The sequence below is a fragment of the Gobius niger genome (assembly GCF_951799975.1).
Source record: "Gobius niger genome assembly, chromosome: 17".
NCBI lineage: Eukaryota > Metazoa > Chordata > Actinopteri > Gobiiformes > Gobiidae > Gobius > Gobius niger.
The window spans coordinates 30,032,528-30,055,130 of NC_136868.1; positions in this window are offsets into that span (position 1 = coordinate 30,032,528).

Sequence of the window (22,603 nt, forward strand, 5' to 3'; positions counted from 1 at the left end):
ACAGACTCCACAGACTCCATAGACCCCACTGACTCCACGGACCCCACAGAGTTCCACAGACCCCACAGACTCCACAGAGTTCCACAGACTCCACAGACTCCACAGACTCCACAGACCCCACAGACCCCACAGAGCTCCACAGACCCCACAGACTCCACAGATCCCACAGAGCTCCACAGAGCCCTCAGACCCCAAAGACTCCACAGACTCCACAGACCCCACAAAGCTCCACAGACTCCATAGACCCCACTGACTCCACTGACTCCAGACTCCACAGACTCCACAGACCCCACAAAGCTCCACAGACTCCATAGATCCCACAGACTCCACAGACCCCAAAGCTCCAAAGACCCCACCGACCCAACAGGTTCCACAGACCCCACAGTGCACCACAAACCCCACAGACCCCACAGACTCCACAGACCCCAGAGTGCTCCACAGACTCAACATACCCCAGAGACTCCACAGACCCCAGAGTGCTCCACAGAGCCCTCAGACCCCACACACTCCACAGACTCCACAGACTCCAAAGACCCCACAGACTCCACAAACCCCACAGAGCTCCATAGATCCCACAGACTCCACAGACCCCACAGACCCCAAAGACCCCACAGAGCTCCACAGACCCTACAGACTCAACAGAACCCCACAGAGCTCCACAGACTCCATAGACCCCACAGACTCCAGAGACCCCACAGAGTTCCACAGACCCCACAGAGCTCCAGAGAACCCACAGAGCAGACAGACTCCACAGACTCCACAGACCCCACAGAGCTCCAGAGACCTAACAGACTCCACAGACTCCATACACCCCACTGACTCCATGGACCCCACAGAGTTCCACAGACCCCACAGACTCCACAGACCCCACAGAGTTCCACAGACTCCACAGACTCCACAGACCCCACAGACCCCACAGAGCTCCACAGACCCCACAGAATCCACAGACCCCACAGAGCTCCACAGAGCCCTCAGACGCCACAGACTCCACAGACTCCACAGACCCCCCAAAGCTCCACAGACTCCATAGACCCCACTGACTCCACAGACTCCACAGACCCCACACACTCCACACACTCCACAGACCCCACACACTCCACAGACCCCACAGAGCTCCACAGAGCCCTCAGACCCCACAGACTCCACAGACTCCACAGACCCCACACAGCTCCACAGACCCCACAGTGCACCACAAACCCCACAGACCCCACAGACTCCACAGACCCCACAGTGCTCCACAGACTCCACAGACCCCACAGACTCCAAAGACCCCAGAGGGCTCCACAGAGCCCTCAGACCCCACACACTCCACAGACTCCACAGACTCCAAAGACCCCACAGACCCCACAGAGCTCCAGAGACCTAACAGACTCCACAGACTCCATACACCCCACTGACTCCATGGACCCCACAGAGTTCCACAGACCCCACAGACTCCACAGACCCCACAGAGTTCCACAGACTCCACAGACTCCACAGACCCCACAGAGCTCCACAGACCCCACAGAATCCACAGACCCCACAGAGCTCCACAGAGCCCTCAGACGCCACAGACTCCACAGACTCCACAGACCCCACAGACTCCACGGACCCCACAGAGTTCCACAGACCCCACAGACTCCACAGACCCCACAGACTCCACAGACTCCACAAAATTCCACAGACTCCATAGACCCCACTGACTCCACAGACTCCACAGACCCCACAGACTCCACGGACCCCACAGAGTTCCACAGACCCCACAGACCCCAGAGAATTCCACAAACTCCACAGACTCCACAGACCCCACAGACTCCACAGACCCCACAGAGTTCCACAGACCCCACAGACTCCGCACACCCCAAAGAGTTCCACAGACCCCACAAACTCCACAGACCCCAGAGAGCTCCACAGACTCCACAGATCCCCACAGACTCCACAGACCCCGATGTGCTCCACAGAGCCCTCAGACCCCACACACTCCACAGACCCCACAGTGCTCCACAGACTCCACAGACCCCACAGACTCCACAGACCCCACAGAGCTCCACAGACCTAACAGACTCCACAGACTCCACAGACTCCATAGACCCCACTGACTCCACGGACCCCACAGAGTTCCACAGACCCCACAGACTCCACAGACTCCACAGACTCCACAGACTCCACAGACCCCACAGACCCCACAGAGCTCCACAGACCCCACAGACTCCACAGATCCCACAGAGCTCCACAGAGCCCTCAGACCCCAAAGACTCCACAGACTCCACAGACCCCACAAAGCTCCACAGACTCCATAGACCCCACTGACTCCACTGACTCCAGACTCCACAGACTCCACAGACCCCACAAAGCTCCACAGACTCCATAGATCCCACAGACTCCACAGACCCCAAAGCTCCAAAGACCCCACCGACCCAACAGGTTCCACAGACCCCACAGTGCACCACAAACCCCACAGACCCCACAGACTCCACAGACCCCACAGTGCTCCACAGACTCAACATACCCCACAGACTCCACAGACCCCAGAGTGCTCCACAGAGCCCTCAGACCCCACACACTCCACAGACTCCACAGACTCCAAAGACCCCACAGACTCCACAAACCCCACAGAGCTCCATAGATCCCACAGACTCCACAGACCCCACAGACCCCAAAGACCCCACAGAGCTCCACAGACCCTACAGACTCAACAGAACCCCACAGAGCTCCACAGACTCCATAGACCCCACAGACTCCAGAGACCCCACAGAGTTCCACAGACCCCACAGAGCTCCAGAGAACCCACAGAGCAGACAGACTCCACAGACTCCACAGACCCCACAGAGCTCCAGAGACCTAACAGACTCCACAGACTCCATACACCCCACTGACTCCATGGACCCCACAGAGTTCCACAGACCCCACAGACTCCACAGACCCCACAGAGTTCCACAGACTCCACAGACTCCACAGACCCCACAGACCCCACAGAGCTCCACAGACCCCACAGAATCCACAGACCCCACAGAGCTCCACAGAGCCCTCAGACGCCACAGACTCCACAGACTCCACAGACCCCCCAAAGCTCCACAGACTCCATAGACCCCACTGACTCCACAGACTCCACAGACCCCACACACTCCACACACTCCACAGACCCCACACACTCCACAGACCCCACAGAGCTCCACAGAGCCCTCAGACCCCACAGACTCCACAGACTCCACAGACCCCACACAGCTCCACAGACCCCACAGTGCACCACAAACCCCACAGACCCCACAGACTCCACAGACCCCACAGTGCTCCACAGACTCCACAGACCCCACAGACTCCAAAGACCCCAGAGGGCTCCACAGAGCCCTCAGACCCCACACACTCCACAGACTCCACAGACTCCAAAGACCCCACAGACCCCACAGAGCTCCAGAGACCTAACAGACTCCACAGACTCCATACACCCCACTGACTCCATGGACCCCACAGAGTTCCACAGACCCCACAGACTCCACAGACCCCACAGAGTTCCACAGACTCCACAGACTCCACAGACCCCACAGAGCTCCACAGACCCCACAGAATCCACAGACCCCACAGAGCTCCACAGAGCCCTCAGACGCCACAGACTCCACAGACTCCACAGACCCCCCAAAGCTCCACAGACTCCATAGACCCCACTGACTCCACAGACTCCACAGACCCCACACACTCCACACACTCCACAGACCCCACACACTCCACAGACCCCACAGAGCTCCACAGAGCCCTCAGACCCCACAGACTCCACAGACTCCACAGACCCCACACAGCTCCACAGACCCCACAGTGCACCACAAACCCCACAGACCCCACAGACTCCACAGACCCCACAGTGCTCCACAGACTCCACAGACCCCACAAACTCCAAAGACCCCAGAGGGCTCCACAGAGCCCTCAGACCCCACACACTCCACAGACTCCACAGACTCCAAACACCCCACAGACTCCACAAACCCCACAGAGCTCCATAGATCCCACAGACTCCACAGACCCCACAGACCCCAAAGACCCCACAGAGCTCCACAGACCCTACAGACCCCACGGATCCCACAGAGCGCCACAGACTCCACAGACCCCACAGACTCCAGAGACCCCACAGAGCCCACAGACTCCACAGACTCCACAGACCCCAGAGAGCTCCACAGACCTAACAGTGTCCACAGACACCAAAGGCTCCACAGACCCCTAAGAGCTTCACAGACCCCACAGACCCCACGGACCCCAGAGAGCGCCACAGACACCACAGACTCCACAGACCCCACAGAGTTCCACAGACCCCACAGAGTTCCACAGACTCCACGGAGTCCACAGACCCCACAGAGCTCCAGAGACCCCACAGTCCCCACAAACTCCAAAGACCCCACAGAGCTCCACAGACCCCACAGACCCCACAGAGCTCCACAGACCTATCAGACTCCAGAGACTCCACAGACTCCATAGACCCCACTGACTCCACCGACTCCACAGACCCCACAGACTCCACGGACCCCACAGAGTTCCACAGACCCCACAGACTCCACAGACTCCACAGACCCCACAGACCCCACAAGGCTCCACAGACCCCACAGACTCCAAAGACCCCACAGAGCTCCACAGAGCCCTCAGACCCCACAGACTCCACAGACTCCACAGACCCCACAAAGCTCCACAGACCCCACTGACTCAACAGACTCCACAGACCCCACAGACTCCACAGACCCCACAGAGCTCCACAGAGCCCTCAGACCCCACAGACTCCACAGACTCCACAGACCCCACAAAGCTCCACAGACCCCACTGACTCAACAGACTCCACAGACCCCACAGACTCCACAGACCCCAAAGTGCTCCACAGAGCCCTCCGACCCCACATACTCCACAGACTCCACAGACCCCACAGAGTTCCACAGACTCCAAACACTCCACAGACCCCAAAGAACCCACAGAGCCTACAGACTCCAGAGAGTCCACAGACCCCACAGAGCTCCACATACCCCACAGACTCCACAGACCCCACAGACCCCACCAACACCACAGACTCTAGAGACCCCACAGAGCTCCAGAGATCCCACAGACTCCACAGACCCCACAGAGCTCTTAAGACCCTAAAGACCCCACAGAGCACCAAAAACCCCACAGACCCCACAGAATTCCACAGACCCCACAGACCCCACAGATCCCACAAACCCCACAGAGCTCCACAGACCCCACATACTCCACAAACCCCACAGACTCCATTGACCCCACAGAGCCCACAGAATTCCACAGACTCCACAAACCCCACACACTCAACAGACCCCGCAGACTCCACAGACACCAAAGACCCCAAAGACTCGACAGACCCCACCGACTCCACAGACTCCACAGACCCCACAGAGCTCCACAGAGCCCTCAGACGCCACAGACTCCACAGACTCCACAGACCCCCCAAAGCTCCACAGACTCCATAGACCCCACTGACTCCACAGACTCCACAGACCCCACACACTCCACAGACCCCACAGAGCCCTCAGACCCACAGACTCCACAGACTCCACAGACCCCACAAAGCTCCACAGACTCCATAGATCCCACAGACTCCACAGACCCCAAAGCTCCAAAGACCCCACCGACCCAACAGATTCCACAGACCCCAGAGTGCTCCACAGAGCCCTCAGACCCCACACACTCCACAGACTCCACAGACTCCAAAGACCCCACAGACTCCACAAACCCCACAGTGCTCCATAGATCCCACAGACTCCACAGACCCCACAGACCCCAAAGACCCCACAGAGCTCCACAGACCCTACAGACCCCACAGATCCCACAGAGCGCCACAGACACCACAGACTCCAGAGACCCCACAGAGCCCACAGACTCCACAGACCCCAGAGAGCTCCACAGACCTAACAGTGTCCACAGACACCAAAGGCTCCACAGACCCCACAGAGTTCCACAGACCCCACAGAGTTCCACAGACTCCACGGAGTCCACAGACCCCACAGAGCTCCAGAGACCCCACAGTCCCCACAAACTCCAAAGACCCCACAGAGCTCCACAGACCCCACAGACTCCACAGACCCCAAAGATCCCGCAGAGCCCAAAGACTCCACGGAGTCCACAGACCCCACAGAGCTCCAGAGACCCCACAGACTCCACAGACCCCAAAGAGCCCGCAGAGCCCACAGACTCCACGGAGTCCACAGACCCCACAGACACCATACACTCGAAAGACCCCACAGAGCTCCACAGACCCCACAGAATCCACTGACTCCACAGAGCTACATAGACCCAACAGACCCCACGGACCCAACAGAGCGCCCGAGACTCCACAGACCCCACAGAGTTCCACGGACCCCACAGACTCCACAGACCCCACAGAGCTCCACAGAGCCCTCAGACCCCACAGACTCCACAGACCCAAAAGACCCCACAGAGCTCCACAGACCTAACAGACTCCACAGACTCCACAGACTCCATAGACCCCACTGACTCCACCGACTCCACAGACCCCACAGACTCCACGGACCCCACAGAGTTCCACAGACCCCACAGACTCCACAGACCCTACAGAGTTCCACAGACTCCACAGACTCCACAGACCCCACAGACCCCACAAGGCTCCACAGACCCCACAGACTCCAAAGACCCCACAGAGCTCCACAGAGCCCTCAGACCCCACAGACTCCACAGACCCCACAAAGCTCCACAGACCCCACTGACTCAACAGACTCCACAGACCCCACAGACTCCACAGACCCCACAGAGCTCCACAGAGCCCTCAGACCCCAGAGACTCCACAGACTCCACAGACCCCACAAAGCTCCACAGACCCCACTGACTCAACAGACTCCACAGACCCCACAGACTCCACAGACCCCACAGTGCTCCACAGAGCCCTCCGACCCCATATACTCCACAGACTCCACAGACCCCACAGAGCTCCACAGACCCCACAGACTCCACAGATCCCACAAAGCTCCACAGAGCCCTCAGACCCCACAGACTCCACAGACTCCACAGACCCCACAAAGCTCCACAGACTCCATAGACCCCACTGACTCCACAGACTCCACAGACTCCACAGACCCCACAAAGCTCCACAGACTCCACATACCCCACAGACTCCACAGACCCCAGAGTGCTCCACAGAGCCCTCAGACCCCACACACTCCACAGACTCCACAGACTCCAAAGACCCCACGGACTCCACAAACCCCACAGAGCTCCATAGATCCCACAGACTCAACAGAACCCCACAGAGCTCCACAGACTCCATAGACCCCACACACTCCACAGACTCCACAGACTCCAAAGACCCCACAGACTCCAGAGACCCCACAGAGCTCCAAAGACTCCACAGACCCCACAGACTCCCCAGACCCCACAGAGTTCCACAGACCCCACAGAGCTCCAGAGAACCCACAGAGCACACAAACTCCACAGACTCCACAGACCCCACAGAGCTCCAGAGACCTAACAGACTCCACAGACTCCACAGACTCCATACACCCCACTGACTCCATGGACCCCACAGAGTTCCACAGACCCCACAGACTCCACAGAGTTCCACAGACTCCACAGACTCCACAGACCCCACAGAGCTCCACAGACCCCACAGACTCCACAGAGCTCCACAGAGCCCTCAGACGCCACAGACTCCACAGACCCCCCAAAGCTCCACAGACTCCATAGACCCCACTGACTCCACAGACTCCACAGACCCCACACACTCCACAGACCCCACAGAGCTCCACAGAGCCCTCAGACCCCACAGACTCCACAGACTCCACAGACCCCACAAAGCTCCACAGACTCCATAGATCCTACAGACTCCACAGACCCCAAAGCTCCAAAGACCCCACCGACCCAACAGACTCCACAGACCCCACACACTCCACAGACCCCACAGTGCACCACAAACCCCACAGACCCCACAGACTCCACAGACCCCACAGTGCTCCACAGACTCCACAGACCCCACAGACTCCACAGACCCCAGAGTGCTCCACAGAGCCCTCAGACCCCACACACTCCACAGACTCCACAGACTCCAAAGACCCCACAGACTCCACAAACCCCACAGAGCTCCATAGATCCCACAGACTCCACAGACCCCACAGACCCCAAAGACCCCACAGAGCTCCACAGACCCTACAGACCCCACGGATCCCACAGAGCGCAACAGACACCACAGACTCCAGAGACCCCAGAGAGCCCACAGACTCCACAGACTCCACAGACCCCAGAGAGCTCCACAGACCTAACAGTGTCCACAGACACCAAAGGCTCCACAGACCCCTAAGAGCTTCACAGACCCCACAGACCCCACGGACCCCAGAGAGCGCCACAGACACCACAGACTCCAGAGACCCCACAGACCCCACGGACCCCACAGAGCGCCACAGACACCACAGACTCCACAGACCCCACAGAGTTCCACAGACTCCACAGACCCCACAGAGCTACATAGACCCAACAGACCCCATAGACCCCACAGACCCCACAGGGCTCCAGAGACCCCGCAGTCCCCACAGACTCCACAGACCCCACAGAGTTCCACGGACCCCACAGACTCCACAGACCCCACAGAGCTCCACAGAGCCCTCAGACCCCAGAGACTCCACAGACTCCACAGACCAAAAAGACCCCACAGAGCTCCAGAGACCTAACAGACTCCACAGACTCCATAGACCCCACTGACTCCACCGACTCCACAGACCCAAAAGACCCCACAGTGCACCACAAACCCTACAGACCCCACAGAATCCATAGACCACACACACTCCACAGACTCCACAGACTCCAAAGACCCCACAGACTCCAGAGACCCCACAGAGCTCCAAAGACTCCACAGACCCCACAGACTCCACAGACCCCACAGAGCCCTCAGACGCCACAGACTCCACAGACTCCACAGACCCCCCAAAGCTCCACAGACTCCATAGACCCCACTGACTCCACAGACTCCACAGACCCCACACACTCCACAGACCCCACAGAGCCCTCAGACCCACAGACTCCACAGACTCCACAGACCCCACAAAGCTCCACAGACTCCATAGATCCCACAGACTCCACAGACCCCAAAGCTCCAAAGACCCCACCGACCCAACAGATTCCACAGACCCCAGAGTGCTCCACAGAGCCCTCAGACCCCACACACTCCACAGACTCCACAGACTCCAAAGACCCCACAGACTCCACAAACCCCACAGAGCTCCATAGATCCCACAGACTCCACAGACCCCACAGACCCTACAGACCCCACAGATCCCACAGAGCGCCACAGACACCACAGACTCCAGAGACCCCACAGAGCCCACAGACTCCAAAGACCCCACAGACCCCACAGACTCCACAGACTCCACAGACTCAACAGACTCCACAAACCCCACAGAGCTCCACAGAGTCCTCAGAGCCCACAGACTCCACAAACCCCACAGAGCTCAACAGACCCCACAGACCCCACAGACCCCACAGACTCCACAGACCCCAGAGACCCCACAGACTCCACAGACCCCCCCGACTCCTCAAACCCCATAGAGCTCCACAGAGTCCTCAGAGCCCACAGACTCCCCAGACTCAACAGACTCCACAAACCCCACAGAGCTCCACAGATCCCACAGAGCACCACAAACCCCACAGACCCCACAGAGCTCAACAGACCCCACACACCCCACAGACTCCACAAACCCCACAGAGCTCCACAGACCCTACAGACCCCACAGACTCCACAGACACCACAGACCCCACAGAGCTCCAAAGGCCGCACAGACCCCACAGAATCCACAGAGCCCACAGAGCCCACAGAGTCCACAGAGACTCCACAGTCATCACAGACTCCACACACCCAACAGACCTCACAGACTCCACAGACTCCACGGACCCCAAAGAGCCCACAGAGCTCCATAGGCCCCAGAGACCCCATGGACCCCACCGACCCAACTGACTCCACAGACCCCACAGACCCCACAGACCCTACAGACCCCATAGACTCCACAGACACCACAGACCCCACAGACTCCACAGAGCTCCAAAGGCCGCACAGACCCCACAGAATCCAGAGAGCCCAGAGAGCCCACAGAGTCCAATGAGCCCACAGAGCTCCACAGACCACAGACCCCACCGACCCCACAGACCCCTCAGTGCTCCTCAGACCCCACAGACCCCACAGACTCCACAGACACCAGAGACCCCACAGAGCTCCAAAGGCCGCACAGACCCCACAGAATCCACAGAGCCCACAGAGTCCACAGAGCCCACAGACTCCACAGACTCCAAAACCCCACAGAGCTCCACAGAGTCCTCAGAGCCCACAGATTCCAGAGACCCCACAGAGCTCAACAGACCCCACAGACCCAACAGACCCTACACACTCCACAGACCCCAGAGACCCCACAAACTCCACAGACCCCCCCGACTCCTCAAACCCCACAGAGCTCCACAGAGTCCTCAGAGCCCACATACTCCCCAGACTCAACAGACTCCACAAACCCCAAAGAGCTCCACAGACCCCACAGAGCACCACAAACCCCACAGACCCCACAGAGCTCAACAGACCCCACAGACCCCACAGACTCCACAAACCCCACAGAGCTCCACAGACCCTACAGACCCCACAGACTCCACAGACACCACAGACCCCAAAGAGCTCCAAAGGCCGCACAGACCCCACAGAATCCGCAGAGCCCACAGAGCTCACAGAGTCCACAGAGCCCACAGAGCTCCAGAGACCCCAGAGACCCCAGAGACTCCAAAGTCATCACAGACCCCACAGAATCCACAGAGCCCACAGAGCCCACAGACTCCACAGACCCCAAAGAGCTCCACAGACCGCACAGAATCCACAGAGCCCACAGAGCTCCACAGACCCCACAGAACCCAAAGAGCTCCAGACACCTCACAGACTCCACAGACCCCACAGACCCCACAGACTCCACAGACTCAACAGACTACACAAACACCACAGAGCTCCACAGAGTCCTCAGAGCCCACACACTCCACAGACTCCACAAACCCCACAGAGCTCCACAGACCCCATAGACACCACAGAGCTCAGCAGACCCCACAGACCCCACAGACTCCAAAAAGCTCACAGAGGCCAGAGACTGCAAGGTGTCCACAGAACCCACAGAGCTCCATAGACCCCAAAGACCCCACGGACCCCACAGAGCACCACAGACACCACAGACTCCAGACACCACAGACCCCCCAGAGACCCCACAGACTCCATAGACCCCCCCGACTCCTCAAACCCCACAGAGCTCCACAGAGTCCTCAGAGCCCACAGACTCCCCAGACTCAAGAGACTCCACAAACCCCACAGAGCTCCACAGACCCTACAGACCCCACAAAGCACCACAAACCCCACACACCCCACAGAGCTCCAAAGACCCTACAGACCCCATAGACTCCACACACACCACAAACCCCACGGACTCACCAGAGCCCACAGAGCTCCAGAGACCCCACAGACTCCACAGTCCTCAGAGACTCCACAGACCCCACAGACCTCACAGACTCCACAGACTCCACGGACCCCACAGACTCCACAAACCCCACAGAGCTCCACAGACCCTACAGACCCCATAGACTCCACAGACCCCACAGACTCCACAGAGCTCCAAAGGCCGCTCAGACCCCACAGAATCCACAGAGCCCACAGAGTCCACAGAGCCCACAGAGCTTCAGAGACCCCAAAGACTCCACAGTCCTCACAGACTCCACAGACCCCACAGACCTCACAGAGTCCACAGACTCCACGGACCCCAAAGAGCCCACAGAGCTCCATAGGCCCCAGAGACCCCACGGACCCCACCGACCCCACTGACTCCAAAGACCCCACAGACCCCACAGACTCCACAGACCCTACAGACCCCATAGACTCCAGAGACACCACAGACCCCACAGACTCCACAGAGCTCCAAAGGCCGCACAGACCCCACAGAATCCACAGAGCCCACAGAGCCCACAGAGTCCAATGAGCCCACAGAGCTCCACAGACCCCACGGAACCCAAAGAGCTCCAGAGACCCCACCGACCCCACAGACTCCACAGACCCCTCAGAGCTCCTCAGACCCCACAGACCCCAGAGACTCCACAGAGTCCTCAGAGCCCACAGACTCCACAAACCCCACAGAGCTCCACAGAGTCCTCAGAGCCCACAGACTCCACAGACCCCACAGAGCTCAACAGACCCCACAGACCCCACAGACTCCACAGACCCCAGAGACCCCACAGACTCCACATACCCCCCCGACTCCTCAAACCCCACAGAGCTCCACAGAGTCCTCAGAGCCCACAGACTCCCCAGACTCAACAGACTCCAAAAACTCCACAGAGCTCCAGAGACCCCACAGAGCACCACAAACCCCACAGACCCCAGAGAGCTCAACAGACACCACAGACCCCACAGAGCTCCAAAGGCCGCACAGACCCCACAGAATCCACAGAGCCCACAGAGCCCACAGAGTCCACAGAGACTCCACACACTCCACAGACTCCACAGACCCCAAAGAGCTCCACGGACCCCACAGACCCCACCGACCCCACGGACTCCACAAACCCCAAAGAGCTCCAGAGATCCCAGAGACTCCATAGACCCCACAGAGCTCCAAAGACCCTTCAGACCCCACAGACTCCACAGACTCCACAGACTCCACAGACTCCGCAGACCCCACAAAACTTCACAGACCCCTTAGACTCCACAGACCCCACAGAGCTCCAAAGACCGCACAGACCTCAGAGAGTCCACAGAGCCCACAGAGCTCCACAGACCCCACGGACCCCAAAGAGCTCCACAGACCCCACTGAGCTCAACAGACCCCACAGACCCCATAGACCCCACAGACTCCACAAACCCCAAAGAGCTCCAGAGATCCCACAGACTCCACAGACACCACAGAGCTCCACTGACCCCACAGACTCCACAGACTCCACAGAGCTCCACAGACCCTATAGACCCCACAGAGCTCAACAGACCCCACAGACCCCACAGACTCCACAGACCCCACAGACTCCACAAAGCTTCACAGACCCCACAGAGCACCACAAACCCCACAGACCCCACAGAGCTCAACAGACTCCACAGACCCCACAGACTCCACAAACCCCACAGAGCTCCACAGACCCTAGAGACCCCACAGACTCCACAGACACCACAGACCCCACAGAGCTCCAAAGGCCGCACAGGCCCCACAGAATCCACAGAGCCCACAGAGCCCACAGAGTCCAGAGAGCCCACAGAGCTCCAGAGACCCCAGAGACTCCACAGACTCCACAGACTCAACAAACACCACAAACCCCACAGAGCTACACAGAGTCCTCAGAGCCCACAGACTCCACAGACCCCACAGAGCTCAACAGACCCCACAGACCCTACAGACTCCACAGACCCCAGAGACCCCACAGACTCCACAGACCCCCCCCCCCCCCGACTCCTCAAACCCCACAGAGCTCCACAGAGTCCTCAGAGCCCACAGACTCCACAGACCCCACAGAGCTCAACAGACCCCACAGACCCTACAGACCCTACAGACCCCACAGACTCCACAGACACCACAGACCCCAAAGAGCTCCAAAGGCCGCACAGACCCCACAGAATCCGCAGAGCCCACAGAGCTCACAGAGTCCACTGAGCCCACAGAGCTCCATAGGCCCCAGAGACCCCATGGACCCCACCGACCCAACTGACTCCACAGACCCCACAGACCCCACAGACCCTACAGACCCCATAGACTCCACAGACACCACAGACCCCACAGACTCCACAGAGCTCCAAAGGCCGCACAGACCCCACAGAATCCAGAGAGCCCAGAGAGCCCACAGAGTCCAATGAGCCCACAGAGCTCCACAGACCACAGACCCCACCGACCCCACAGACCCCACAGACCCCACAGACTCCACAGACACCACAGACCCCACAGAGCTCCAAAGGCCGCACAGACCCCACAGAATCCACAGAGCCCACAGAGTCCACAGAGCCCACAGACTCCACAGACTCCAAAACCCCACAGAGCTCCACAGAGTCCTCAGAGCCCACAGATTCCAGAGACCCCACAGAGCTCAACAGACCCCACAGACCCAACAGACCCTACACACTCCACAGACCCCAGAGACCCCACAAACTCCACAGACCCCCCCGACTCCTCAAACCCCACAGAGCTCCACAGAGTCCTCAGAGCCCACATACTCCCCAGACTCAACAGACTCCACAAACCCCAAAGAGCTCCACAGACCCCACAGAGCACCACAAACCCCACAGACCCCACAGAGCTCAACAGACCCCACAGACCCCACAGACTCCACAAACCCCACAGAGCTCCACAGACCCTACAGACCCCACAGACTCCACAGACACCACAGACCCCAAAGAGCTCCAAAGGCCGCACAGACCCCACAGAATCCGCAGAGCCCACAGAGCTCACAGAGTCCACAGAGCCCACAGAGCTCCAGAGACCCCAGAGACTCCAAAGTCATCACAGACCCCACAGAATCCACAGAGCCCACAGAGCCCACAGACTCCACAGACCCCAAAGAGCTCCACAGACCGCACAGAATCCACAGAGCCCACAGAGCTCCACAGACCCCACAGAACCCAAAGAGCTCCAGACACCTCACAGACTCCACAGACCCCACAGACCCCACAGACTCCACAGACTCAACAGACTCAACAGACTCCACAAACACCACAGAGCTCCACAGAGTCCTCAGAGCCCACACACTCCACAGACTCCACAAACCCCACAGAGCTCCACAGACCCCATAGACACCACAGAGCTCAGCAGACCCCACAGACCCCACAGACTCCAAAAAGCTCACAGAGGCCAGAGACTGCAAGGTGTCCACAGAACCCACAGAGCTCCATAGACCCCAAAGACCCCAGGGACCCCACAGAGCACCACAGACACCACAGACTCCAGACACCACAGACCCCCCAGAGACCCCACAGACTCCATAGACAACCCCGACTCCTCAAACCCCACAGAGCTCCACAGAGTCCTCAGAGCCCACAGACTCCCCAGACTCAAGAGACTCCACAAACCCCACAGAGCTCCACAGACCCTACAGACCCCACAAAGCACCACAAACCCCACACACCCCACAGAGCTCCAAAGACCCTACAGACCCCATAGACTCCACACACACCACAAACCCCACGGACTCACCAGAGCCCACAGAGCTCCAGAGACCCCACAGACTCCACAGTCCTCAGAGACTCCACAGACCCCACAGACTTCACAGACTCCACAGACTCCACGGACCCCACAGACTCCACAAACCCCACAGAGCTCCACAGACCCTACAGACCCCATAGACTCCACAGACCCCACAGACTCCACAGAGCTCCAAAGGCCGCTCAGACCCCACAGAATCCACAGAGCCCACAGAGTCCACAGAGCCCACAGAGCTTCAGAGACCCCAAAGACTCCACAGTCCTCACAGACTCCACAGACCCCACAGACCTCACAGAGTCCACAGACTCCACGGACCCCAAAGAGCCCACAGAGCTCCATAGGCCCCAGAGACCCCACGGACCCCACCGACCCCACTGACTCCAAAGACCCCACAGACCCCACAGACTCCACAGACCCTACAGACCCCATAGACTCCAGAGACACCACAGACCCCACAGACTCCACAGAGCTCCAAAGGCCGCACAGACCCCACAGAATCCACAGAGCCCACAGAGCCCACAGAGTCCAATGAGCCCACAGAGCTCCACAGACCCCACGGAACCCAAAGAGCTCCAGAGACCCCACCGACCCCACAGACTCCACAGACCCCTCAGAGCTCCTCAGACCCCACAGACCCCAGAGACTCCACAGACTCCACAGACCCCACAGACCCCACAGACTCCACAGACTCCTCAGACTCCACAGACTCAACAGACTCCACAAACCCCACAGAGCTCCACAGAGTCCTCAGAGCCCACAGACTCCACAAACCCCACAGAGCTCCACAGAGTCCTCAGAGCCCACAGACTCCACAGACCCCACAGAGCTCAACAGACCCCACAGACCCCACAGACTCCAAAGACCCCAGAGACCCCACAGACTCCATACCCCCCCGACTCCTCAAACCCCACAGAGCTCCACAGAGCCCTCAGAGCCCACAGACTCCCCAGACTCAACAGACTCCAAAAACCCCACAGAGCTCCAGAGACCCCACAGAGCACCACAAACCCCACAGACCCCACAGAGCTCAACAGACACCACAGACCCCACAGAGCTCCAAAGGCCGCACAGACCCCACAGAATCCACAGAGCCCACAGAGCCCACAGAGTCCACAGAGACTCCACACACTCCACAGACTCCACAGACCCCAAAGAGCTCCACGGACCCCACAGACCCCACCGACCCCACGGACTCCACAAACCCCAAAGAGCTCCAGAGATCCCAGAGACTCCATAGACCCCACAGAGCTCCAAAGACCCTTCAGACCCCACAGACTCCACAGACTCCACAGACTCCACAGACTCCGCAGACCCCACAAAACTTCACAGACCCCTTAGACTCCACAGACCCCACAGAGCTCCAAAGACCGCACAGACCTCAGAGAGTCCACAGAGCCCACAGAGCTCCACAGACCCCACGGACCCCAAAGAGCTCCACAGACCCCACTGAGCTCAACAGACCCCACAGACCCCATAGACCCCACAGACTCCACAAACCCCAAAGAGCTCCAGAGATCCCACAGACTCCACAGACACCACAGAGCTCCACTGACCCCACAGACTCCACAGACTCCACAGAGCTCCACAGACCCTATAGACCCCACAGAGCTCAACAGACCCCACAGACCCCACAGACCCCACAGACTCCACAGACCCCACAGACTCCACAAAGCTTCACAGACCCCACAGAGCACCACAAACCCCACAGACCCCACAGAGCTCAACAGACTCCACAGACCCCACAGACTCCACAAACCCCACAGAGCTCCACAGACCCTAGAGACCCCACAGACTCCACAGACACCACAGACCCCACAGAGCTCCAAAGGCCGCACAGGCCCCACAGAATCCACAGAGCCCACAGAGCCCACAGAGTCCAGAGAGCCCACAGAGCTCCAGAGACCCCAGAGACTCCACAGACTCCACAGACTCAACAAACTCCACAAACCCCACAGAGCTACACAGAGTCCTCAGAGCCCACAGACTCCACAGACCCCACAGACCCTACAGACTCCACAGACCCCAGAGACCCCAGAGACTCCACAGACCCCCCCCCCGACTCCTCAAACCCCACAGAGCTCCACAGAGTCCTCAGAGCCCACATACTCCCCAGACTCAACAGACTCCACAAACCCCACAGAGCTCCACAGAACCCACAGAGCACCACAAAGCCCACAGAGCTCAACAGACCCCACAGACTCCACAAACCCCACAGAGCTCCACAGACCCTACAGACCCCACAGACTCCACAGACACCACAGACCCCAAAGAGCTCCAAAGGCCGCACAGACCCCACAGAATCCGCAGAGCCCACAGAGCTCACAGAGTCCACAGAGCCCACAGAGCTCCAAAGACCCCAGAGACTCCACAGTCATCACAGACCCCACAGAATCCACAGAGCCCACAGAGCCCACAGAGCCCACAGACTCCACAGACCCCAAAGAGCTCCACAGACCGCACAGACCCCACAAAATCCACAGAGCCCACAGAGCCCACAGACTCCACAAACCCCACAGAGCTCAACAGACCCCACAGACCCCACAGACTCCACAGACCCCAGAGACCCCACAGACTCCACAGACCCCCCCGACTCCTCAAACCCCATAGAGCTCCACAGAGTCCTCAGAGCCCACAGACTCCCCAGACTCAACAGACTCCACAAACCCCACAGAGCTCCACAGATCCCACAGAGCACCACAAACCCCACAGACCCCACAGAGCTCAACAGACCCCACACACCCCACAGACTCCACAAACCCCAGAGAGCTCCACAGACCCTACAGACCCCACAGACTCCACAGACCCCACAGAGCTCCAAAGGCCGCACAGACCCCACAGAATCCACAGAGCCCACAGAGCCCACAGAGTCCACAGAGACTCCACAGTCATCACAGACTCCACAGACCCAACAGACCTCACAGACTCCACAGACTCCACGGACCCCAAAGAGCCCACAGAGCTCCATAGGCCCCAGAGACCCCATGGACCCCACCGACCCAACTGACTCCACAGACCCCACAGACCCTACAGACCCCATAGACTCCACAGACACCACAGACCCCACAGACTCCACAGAGCTCCAAAGGCCGCACAGACCCCACAGAATCCAGAGAGCCCAGAGAGCCCACAGAGTCCAATGAGCCCACAGAGCTCCACAGACCACAGACCCCACCGACCCCACAGACTCCACAGACCCCTCAGTGCTCCTCAGACCCCACAGACCCCACAGACTCCACAGACACCACAGACCCCACAGAGCTCCAAAGGCCGCACAGACCCCACAGAATCCACAGAGCCCACAGAGTCCACAGAGCCCAGAGACTCCACAGACTCCAAAACCCCACAGAGCTCCACAGAGTCATCAGAGCCCACAGACTCCAGAGACCCCACAGAGCTCAACAGACCCCACAGACCCAACAGACCCTACACACTCCACAGACCCCAGAGACCCCACAGACTCCACAGACCCCCCCGACTCCTCAAACCCCACAGAGCTCCACAGAGTCCTCAGAGCCCACATACTCCCCAGACTCAACAGACTCCACAAACCCCAAAGAGCTCCACAGACCCCACAGAGCACCACAAACCCCACAGACCCCACAGAGCTCAACAGACCCCACAGACTACACAAACCCCACAGAGCTCCACAGACCCTACAGACCCCACAGACTCCACAGACACCACAGACCCCAAAGAGCTCCAAAGGCCGCACAGACCCCACAGAATCCGCAGAGCCCACAGAGCTCACAGAGTCCACAGAGCCCACAGAGCTCCAGAGACCCCAGAGACTCCAAAGTCATCACAGACCCCACAGAATCCACAGAGCCCACAGAGCCCACAGACTCCACAGACCCCAAAGAGCTCCACAGACCGCACAGAATCCTCAGAGCCCACAGAGCTCCACAGACCCCACAGAACCCAAAGAGCTCCAGACACCTCACAGACTCCACAGACCCCACAGACCCCACAGACTCCACAGACTCAACAGACTCAACAGACTCCACAAACCCCACAGAGCTCCACAGACCCCATAGACCCCACAGAGCTCAGCAGACCCCACAGACCCCACAGACTCCAAAAAGCTCACAGACACCACAGACTCCAGACACCACAGACCCCCCAGAGACCCCACAGACTCCATAGACCCCCCCGACTCCTCAAACCCCACAGAGCTCCACAGAGTCCTCAGGGCCCACAGACTCCCCAGACTCAAGAGACTCCACAAACCCCACAGAGCTCCACAGACCCTACAGACCCCACAAAGCACAACAAACCCCACACACCCCACAGAGCTCCAAAGACCCTACAGACCCCATTGACTCCACACACACCACAAACCCCACGGACTCACCAGAGCCCACAGAGCTCCAGAGACCCCACAGACTCCACAGTCCTCAGAGACTCCACAGACCCCACAGACCTCACAGACTCCACAGACTCCACGGACCCCACAGACTCCACAAACCCCACAGAGCTCCACAGACCCTACAGACCCCATAGACTCCACAGACACCACAGACCCCACAGACTCCACAGAGCTCCAAAGGCCGCTCAGACCCCACAGAGCCCACAGAGTCCATAGAGCCCACAGAGCTTCAGAGACCCCAAAGACTCCACAGTCCTCACAGACTCCACAGACCCCACAGACCTCACAGAGTCCACAGACTCCACGGACCCCAAAGAGCCCACAGAGCTCCATAGGCCCCAGAGACCCCACGGACCCCACCGACCCCACTGACTCCACAGACCCCACAGACCCCACAGACTCCACAGACCCTACAGACCCCATAGACTCCAGAGACACCACAGACCCCACAGACTCCACAGAGCTCCAAAGGCCGCACAGACCAAACAGAATCCACAGAGCCCACAGAGCCCACAGAGTCCAATGAGCCCACAGAGCTCCACAGACCCCACAGACTCCACAGACCCCTCAGAGCTCCTCAGACCCCACAGACTCCACAGACTCCACAGACCCCACAGACCCCACAGACTCCACAGACTCCTCAGACTCCACAGACTCAACAGACTCCACAAACCTCACAGAGCTCCACAGAGTCCTCAGAGCCCACAGACTCCACAAACCCCACAGAGCTCCACAGAGTCCTCAGAGCCCACAGACTCCAGAGACCTCAACAGACCCCACAGACCCCACAGACTCCACAGACCCCAGAGACCCCACAGACTCCACATACCCCCCGACTCCTCAAACCCCACAGAGCTCCACAGAGTCCTCAGAGCCCACAGACTCCCCAGACTCAACAGACTCCAAAAACCCCACAGAGCTCCAGAGACCCCACAGAGCACCACAAACCCCACAGACCCCACAGAGCTCAACAGACCCCACAGACCCCACAGACTCCACAAACCCCACAGACCCCATAGACTCCACAAACCCCACAGACTCCACAGACCCTACAGACCCCACAGACTCCACAGACACCACAGACCCCACAGAGCTCCAAAGGCCGCACAGACCCCACAGAATCCACAGAGCCCACAGAGCCCACAGAGTCCACAGAGACTCCACAGTCATCACAGACTCCACAGACCCAACAGACCTCACAGACTCCACAGACTCCACGGACCCCAAAGAGCCCACAGAGCTCCATATGCCCCAGAGACCCCACGGACCCCACCGACCCAACTGACTCCACAGACCCCACAGACCCTACAGACCCCATAGACTCCACACACACCACAGACCCCACAGACTCCACAGAGCTCCAAAGGCCGCACAGACCCCACAGAATCCAGAGAGCCCACAGAGCCCACAGAGTCCAATGAGCCCACAGAGCTCCACAGACCCCACAGAACCCAAAGAGCTCCAGAGACCCCACCAACCCCACAGACTCCACAGACCCCTCAGTGCTCCTCAGACCCCACAGACCCCACAGACCCCACAGACCCCACAGACTCCACAGACTCCACAGACTCAACAGACTAAACAGACTCAACAGACTCCACTAACCCCACAGAGCTCCACAGAGTCCTCAGAGCCCACAGACTCCACGGACTCCACAAACCCCAAAGAGCTCCAGAGATCCCAGAGACTCCATAGACCCCACAGAGCTCCAAAGACCCTTCAGACCCCACAGACTCCACAGACTCCACAGACTCCACAGACTCCGCAGACCCCACAAAACTTCACAGACCCCTTAGACTCCACAGACCCCACAGAGCTCCAAAGACCGCACAGACCTCAGAGAGTCCACAGAGCCCACAGAGCTCCACAGACCCCACGGACCCCAAAGAGCTCCACAGACCCCACTGAGCTCAACAGACCCCACAGACCCCATAGACCCCACAGACTCCACAAACCCCAAAGAGCTCCAGAGATCCCACAGACTCCACAGACACCACAGAGCTCCACTGACCCCACAGACTCCACAGACTCCACAGAGCTCCACAGACCCTATAGACCCCACAGAGCTCAACAGACCCCACAGACCCCACAGACCCCACAGACTCCACAGACTCCACAAAGCTTCACAGACCCCACAGAGCACCACAAACCCCACAGACCCCACAGAGCTCAACAGACTCCACAGACCCCACAGACTCCACAAACCCCACAGAGCTCCACAGACCCTAGAGACCCCACAGACTCCACAGACACCACAGACCCCACAGAGCTCCAAAGGCCGCACAGGCCCCACAGAATCCACAGAGCCCACAGAGCCCACAGAGTCCAGAGAGCCCACAGAGCTCCAGAGACCCCAGAGACTCCACAGACTCCACAGACTCAACAAACTCCACAAACCCCACAGAGCTACACAGAGTCCTCAGAGCCCACAGACTCCACAGACCCCACAGAGCTCAACAGACCCCACAGACCCTACAGACTCCACAGACCCCAGAGACCCCAGAGACTCCACAGACCCCCCCCCCGACTCCTCAAACCCCACAGAGCTCCACAGAGTCCTCAGAGCCCACATACTCCCCAGACTCAACAGACTCCACAAACCCCACAGAGCTCCACAGAACCCACAGAGCACCACAAAGCCCACAGAGCTCAACAGACCCCACAGACTCCACAAACCCCACAGAGCTCCACAGACCCTACAGACCCCACAGACTCCACAGACACCACAGACCCCAAAGAGCTCCAAAGGCCGCACAGACCCCACAGAATCCGCAGAGCCCACAGAGCTCACAGAGTCCACAGAGCCCACAGAGCTCCAAAGACCCCAGAGACTCCACAGTCATCACAGACCCCACAGAATCCACAGAGCCCACAGAGCCCACAGAGCCCACAGACTCCACAGACCCCAAAGAGCTCCACAGACCGCACAGACCCCACAAAATCCACAGAGCCCACAGAGCCCACAGACTCCACAAACCCCACAGAGCTCAACAGACCCCACAGACCCCACAGACCCCACAGACTCCACAGACCCCAGAGACCCCACAGACTCCACAGACCCCCCCGACTCCTCAAACCCCATAGAGCTCCACAG